The 7,418-nt window shown below is 37.4% G+C and overlaps 1 non-coding gene across 1 annotated transcript; it reads left to right on the top strand.

The window, feature by feature from the left end:
- The first annotated feature begins 5,885 nt into the window (after positions 1-5,885).
- LOC112711872 (small nucleolar RNA R71) lies at positions 5,886-5,989 on the top strand. The gene has a single exon (XR_003157618.1). It is a non-coding gene; the product is annotated as a small nucleolar RNA R71 (small nucleolar RNA).
- The last annotated feature ends 1,429 nt before the right edge of the window (positions 5,990-7,418 follow it).

Consider the following 7,418-nt stretch of genomic DNA (forward strand, 5'->3'; position numbering starts at 1 on the left):
ATGCAATCTCTAGCTTTAGTTCAACGCTATCCGGGTAGAACAAGGGTGATATTCACGGGTCACCCTCAATTCTTAAGATGAAGAACGAGAATGCATAAGAGAATAGAATCACACATATTAAACTAGAACAGTAATATTATTGATCCATGAAACATAGCAGAGCTCCTAACCTTAACCTTAGGAGGTTAGTGACTCATAATATCCAAAAATACAAAATGGGGGAAGAAGAAGATCCTAAGTTAGGGTGAACTCCTCCTATGTATACTAATCTGCTAACTAAAGATTATAGAAATAAGATAAACTAGTCTTGTAGTGCGAAAATCCACTTTTGGGGCCCACTTGGTGAGTGTTTAGGCTGATCCTGAGTATCTCCCACGAGTTAGTACCCCTTAGGGTCATTGAACGTTGGCTTGGGACTCTCTTTTGGATGTTGGACGCCAGCTGCTCCCTTGTGGGCATCCAACACTACGAATAGGGTAGGTGGCTGCCGTTGAACACCAGTTTTAGGCCTTTATTTCCAAAGCAACGTATGGACTATTATATATTTCTTACAAGACATCGATGTTATCTTTCCATAGCCATTGAGAGTGCACCATTCGGACTTCTATAGCTCCAGAAAAGCTCCTTCGAGTGCACAGAGGTCAGATCCTGACATCATCTACAGTCCTTTCTCTTACTTTGAATCAGACTTTTGCTCAAGCTCCTCAATTTTAGCCAGAAAATATCTGAAATCACCATAAAACACATAAATTCAAAATAGATTCCAAAAATATGAATTTTTCACTAAAAGCTATGAAAATATAATAAAAATTAATCAAAACATATTGAAAAAAGTATATGAAAACAATGCCAAAAAGTGTATAAAATATCCGCTCATCAGAACACCAAACTTAAACTGTTGCTTGTTGGTGGGCAAAATTGTGATCATCAACAGTGGCTCCAAAAGTTGGTGCTCTCAAATATAAATCACACTTTGTCACAACTCCGCACAACTAACCAGCAAGTGTACTGGGTCGTCCAAGTAATACCTTACGTGAGTAAGGGTCGATCCCACAGAGATTGTTGGTATGAGGTAAGCTATGGTCATCTTGTAAATCTCAGTCAGGCGGATTTAACTGGATTAAGAGATTATTAGTTTAAATAAAGATAATAAAATAAACAGAAAATAAAGATAAAGTTACTCATGTAATTCAATGGTGGGAATTTCAGATAGGTGTATGGAGGTGTTTTGTTCCTTCTGAATCTCTTCTTTCCTACTTCTTCCTTCTAGTTTTTCATCACTCCTTTCTATGGCAAGCTGTATGTAGGGCATCACCGTTGTCAATGGCTACATCTCATCCTCTCAGTGATAATGGTCCAAATGCTCTGTCACAGCACGACTATTCATCTGTCGGTTGTCAATCAGGTTGGAATAGAATCCAGTGATTCTTTTGGGTCTGTCACTAACGCCCAGCCTTCAGGAGTTTGAAGCTCGTCACAATCATTCAATCCCGGAATCCTACTCAAAATACCACAGACAAGGTTAGACTTTCTGGATTCCAGAATGCCGCCATCAATTCTAGCTTATACCACAAAGATTCTGATTAAGGAATCCAAGAGATATGCGCCCGACCTAAGGTAGAACGGAAGTGGTTGTCAGTCACGGATCATCATATTCATCAAGTTGAAGTGCAACGAATATCTTAGAACAGGAATAAATCGAATTGGATAGAAGATAGTAGTAATTGCATTAAAACTTGAGGTACAGCAGAGCTCCAAACCCTTAATGTATGGTGTGTAGAAACTCCACCGTTGAAAATACATAATTGAAAGGTCCAGGCATGGCTGAATGGCCAGCTGCCAGATCTAAGAACTAAACGTCCAAAGATTTAATAATACAATCAAGGATATCTAATAAACTAGTAAAAAGTTCTATTTATACTAAACTAGCTACTAGGGTTACAGAGGTAAGTAATTGATGCATAAATTCACTTCCGGGGCCCACTTCATGTGTGCTTGGGCTGAGCTTGATCTATCTACGAGCTGAGGCTTCTCTTGGAGTTGAACGCCATGTTGTAACGTGTTTTGGGCGTTCAACTCTGGTTCGTGACGTGTTTCTGGTGTTTGACTCCAGAATGCAGCATGGAACTGGCGTTGAGCGCCAGTTTACGTCGTCAAATTGCTGGAAAGCGCTGGATGTCTACTTTCCAATGCCGTTGAGAGCGCGCCATTTGGTGTTTTCTAGCTCCAGAAAATCCATTTCGCGTGCAGGGAGGTCAGATTCCAACAGCATCAGTAGTCCTTTGTCAGCCTCTTATCAGAGTTTTGCTAAGGTTCCTCAATTTCAGCCAGAAAATACCTAAAATCACTGAAAAACACACAAACTCATAGTAAAGTCCAGAAATGTGAATTTAGCATAAAAACTAATGAAAACATCCCTAAAAGTAACTAGATCATACTAAATACTACCTAAAAACAATGCCAAAAAGCATATAAATTATCCGCTCATCACAACACCAAACTTAAATTGTTGCTTGTCCCCAAGCAACTGAAAATCAATTAGGATAAAAAGAAGAGAATGTACTATAAATCTCAAAATATCAATGAATATTAATTCTAATTAGATGAGCGGGACTTGTAGCTTTTTGCTTCTGAATAGTTTTGGCATCTCACTTTTTCCTTTGAAGTTCAGAATGATTGGCTTCTCTAGGAACTTAGAATTTCGGATAGTGTTATTGATTCTCCTAATTAAGTATGTTGATTTTTGAACACAGCTACTTTTATGAGTCTTGGCCGTGGCCCTAAGCACTTTGTTTTCCAGTATTACCACCGGATACATAAATGCCACAGACACATGATTGGGTGAACCTTTTCAGATTGTGACTCAGCTTTGCTAGAGTCTCCAGTTAGAGGTGTCCAGAGCTCTTAAGCACACTCCTTTTGCTTTGGATCATGACTTTAACCACTCAGTCTCAAGCTTTTCACTTGGACCTTCATGCCATAAGCACATGGTTAGGGACAGCTTGATTTAGCCGCTTAGGCCTGGATTTTATTTCCTTGGGCCCTCCTATCCATTGATGCTCAAAGCCTTGGATCCTTTTTACCCTTGCCTTTTGGTTTTAAGGGTTATTGGCTTTTTCTGCTTGCTTTTTCTTTTTCTTTCTAAAATTTTCTTTTTTTTTTCGCAAGCTTTTGTTTTTCACTGCTTTTTTTGCTTCAAGAATCAATTTCATGCTTTTTCAGATTATCAATAACATTTTTCTTTGTTCTCATTCTTTCAAGAGCCAACAATTTTAACATTCATAAATAACAAGATAAAAAATATGCACTGTTCAATCATTCATTTAGAAAACAAAAAGTATTGTCACCAGATCAATATAATTAAACTAAATTCAAGGATAAATTCGAAAATCATGTACTTCTTGTTCTTTTGAATTAGAAACATTTTTCTTTTAAGAGAGGTAAAGGATTCATGGAATTTATTTATAACTTTAAGATATAGTTGCTAAACACTAATGATCATGAAGTAGAGACACAAATATAGATAACATAATAAGCATAAAAACCGAAAAACAGAAAAAAAATAAGAACAAGGAATGAATCCACCTTAGTGATGGTGGCGCTTTCTTCTTGAAGATCCAATGATGTCCTTGAGTTCTTCTATGTCTCTTTCTTTCCTTTGTTGCTCCTCCCTCATTGCTCTTTGATCTTCTCTAATTTAATGGAGAATGATGGAGTGCTCTTGATGTTCCACCCTTAATTGATCCACATTGTAACTCAAATCTTCTAAGGATGTGTTAAGTTGTTCCCAATAGTTGTTGGGAGGAAAGTGCATCCCTTGAGGTATCTCAGGGATCTCTTGATTTGCAGTCAAATGTTCTACCACTGAGATATAGACCCTTTAGATGAATTTCTCCATCTCCTATGACTCGGAGGTGGAAGTTTTTGTCTTCCCTTTCCTCTTTCTAGAGGTTTCTCTTGCCTTAGGTGCCATCAATGGTTATGGAAAAACAAAAAGCTATGCTTTTACTACACCAAACTTAAAATGTTGCTCGCCCTCGAGCAAAAGAAGAAAGAATAGAAGAAGAAGAAGAAGATATAGAGGAGAGGGTGAGAGATGTGTATTTGGCTATGTAGGGTGGGTTTGGGTGGGGAAGAGGTGGATGGATGTGAGTGGTGAAAAACAGAATGGATGACCGTGAATGGAGAGAAAAAGGGTGAGGTAGTTGGGGATCCTGTGAGGTCTACAGATCTTGAGATGATCCTGTGGGGTCCACAGATGAGGTGTCAAGGATTTACATCCCTGCACCAATTAGGCATGTACAATGCCTTTGCATGCAATTCTGGCGTTTAAACGCCGAGGTGATGCATGTTCTGGGTGTTCAATGCCCATCTGCAGTATGTTTCTGGCGTTGAACGCCAGTTCCATGCTTGTTTCTGGCGTTCAGCGCCAGCTCCATGCTCTGTTCTGGCATTGAACGCCAGCCAGATGCTCTTTACTGGCGTTTAAATGCCAGTAGGTCCTTCCTCCAGGGTGTGATTTTTCTTCTGCTATTTTTTATTCTGTTTTTAATTTTTGTATTTTTTTCGTGACTCCACATGATCATGAACCTAATAAAACATAAAATAACAGTAAAAATAAAATAAAATTAGATAAATAAAAATTGGGTTGCCTCCAAATAAGCGCTTCTTTAATGTCAATAGCTTGACAGTGGGCTCTCATGGAGCCACACAGGTGATTAGGTCAATGTTGTATAGTCCCAACACCAAACTTAGAGTTTGGTTGTGGCCTCCCAACACCAAACTTAGAGTTTGACTGTGGGGGCTCTGTTTGACTCTGTACTGAGGGAAGCTTTTCATGCTTCCTCTCATTACCAAATAACTTGGCATTTAGCTTCATGATGGCTCCTAGATATTGAGCAACTTGCTCTTCAGTTACATCTTCATCCTCTTCAGAGGAAGAATAGTTCTCAGAGCTCATGAATGGTAAAAGAAGGTTCAATGGAATCTCTATGGTCTCTATATGAGCCTCAGATTCCTTTAGGTCCTCAATAGGGAACTCTTTTTTGCTTGAGAGACGTCCCATGAGGTCTTCCTCCTTGGGATTTACGTCATCTCCTTCCTCCTTGCATTCGGCCATATTGACTATATCAATGGCCTTGCACTCTCTCTTTGGATTCTCTTCTGTATTGCTTAGGAGAGTACTAGGATGAGTTTTAGTTACTTTCTTACTCAGCTGGCCCACTTGTGCCTCCAAATTTCTAATGGAGGACCTTGTTTCACTCATGAAACTTAAAGTGGTTTTAGACAGATCAGAGACTATGTTTGATAAGTTAGAGGTGCTCTGTTTAGAATTCTCTGTTTGTTGCTGAGAAGATGATGGAAAAGGCTTGCTATTGCTAAACCTATTTCTTCCACCATTATTAAAGCCTAGTTGAGGCCTTTGTTGATCCTTCCATGAGAAATTTGGGTGATTTCTCCATGATGAGTTATAGGTGTTTCCATAAGATTCACCCATGTAATTTACCTCTGCCATTGCAGTGTTTTCAGGATCGTAAGCTTCTTCTTCAGAAGATGCCTCTTTAGTACTGTTGGATGCATTTTGCCATCCATCCAGACTTTGAGAAATCATGTTGACTTGCTGAGTCAACACTTTGTTCTGAGCCAATATGGCATTCAGAGCATCAATTTCAAGAACTCCCTTCCTCTGAGGCGTCCCATTATTCACGGAATTCCTCTCAGAAGTGTACATGAATTGGTTATTTGCAACCATGTCAATGAGTTCCTGAGCTTCTGTAGGCGTTTCCTTTAGGTGAATGGATCCACCTGCAGAGTGGTCCAATGACATTTTGGAAAACTCAGATGGACCATAATAGAATATATCTAATATGGTCCACTCTGAAAACATGTCAGAAGGACACTTTTTGGTCATCTGCTTGTATCTTTCCCAAGCTTCATAGAGGGATTCACCATCTTTTTGCTTGAAGGTCTGAAAATCCACTCTAAGCTTGCTCAGCTTTTGAGGAGGAAAGAATTTATCCAAGAAGGCCATGACCAGCTTATCCCAGGAGTCCAGGCTATCTTTAGGTTGAGAGTCCAACCATGTTCTAGCTCTGTCTCTTACAGCAAAAGGGAAAAGCATGAGCCTATAGACTTCAGGATCTACTCCATTCGTCTTTACAGTCTCACAGATCTGCAAGAACTCAGTTAAAAACTGATAGGGATCTTCTGATGGAAGTCCATAAAACTTGCAGTTTTGTTGCATTAGAGCAACTAGTTGAGGTTTCAGCTCAAAATTGTTTGCCCCAATGGTAGGGATTGAGATGCTTCTTCCATCAAACTTGGACGTGGGTTTAGTAAAATCACCAAGCATCCTCCTTGCATTATTGTTATTGGGTTTGGCTGCCATCTCCTTCTGTTGTTCGAAAATTTCAGAAAGGTTGCCTCTGGATTGTTGTAATTTAGCTTCTCTTAGTTTCCTCTTCAGAGTCCTTTCAGGTTCAGGATCAGCTTCAGCAAGAGTGCCTTTTTCCTTGTTCCTGCTCATATGAAAGAGAAGAGAAAAAGAAAAGGAAGAGGAATCCTCTATGTCACAGTAAAGAGGTTCCTTATTATTAGTAGAAGAAGAAAGGGGATAAAGAAAGGAGACTCCAAACAGAAGGGTGAGGATAGGGGTAGTGAATTGAGATGAAGAGAGGTGAAGAGAAGTGTTAGTAAATAAATGAATAAATAGAAGAAGACGAGAGAGAGATTTTTGAAAATATTTTTGAAAAGGAGTTAATGATTTTCGAAAATTAAGATAATAAATTAAAATTAAAATTAAAAATTGAAATAATTAATTAATTAAAAAGAATTTTTGAAAAAGAAGGAGATATTTTCAAAAATTTAGAGATAGAAAAGTAGTTAGGTGGTTTTGAAAAAGATAAGAAACCAACAAAAAGTTAGTTAGTTGATTGAAAGAGATTTGAAAATCAATTTTGAAAAGATAAGAAGATAAAAAGATATTTTGAAATCAAATTTTTGGATAAGACAAAATTTTTGAAAAATATATGATATAAAAGATATGATAAAAAAATATGATAAGAAGATAAGATAGAAAAGATATGATTTAAAAAGGATTTAAATTTTAAAATTAAATTTGATTACTTTACTAACAAGAAACTACAAGATAAGATTCTAGAATTTAAAGATTGAACCTTTCTTAACTAGAAAGTAACAAACTTTAAATTTTTGAATTAATCACATTAATTGTTAGCACATTTTCGAAAATTTTGAAATAAAATTAAGAAAAAGATATTTTGAAAAATAATTTTCAAAATGTTCGAAAAATAAAAAAATGAAAAGGATATGATTTTTGAAAAAGATTTTGAAAAGATAGGATTTTTTTAAAATTGAAAATTTGACTTGACTTGTAAGAAACAACTAATTTTAAAATTTTT

The sequence above is a fragment of the Arachis hypogaea genome, chromosome 1 (genome assembly GCF_003086295.3).
Source record: "Arachis hypogaea cultivar Tifrunner chromosome 1, arahy.Tifrunner.gnm2.J5K5, whole genome shotgun sequence".
In the NCBI taxonomy this organism is placed as follows: Eukaryota; Viridiplantae; Streptophyta; class Magnoliopsida; order Fabales; family Fabaceae; genus Arachis; species Arachis hypogaea.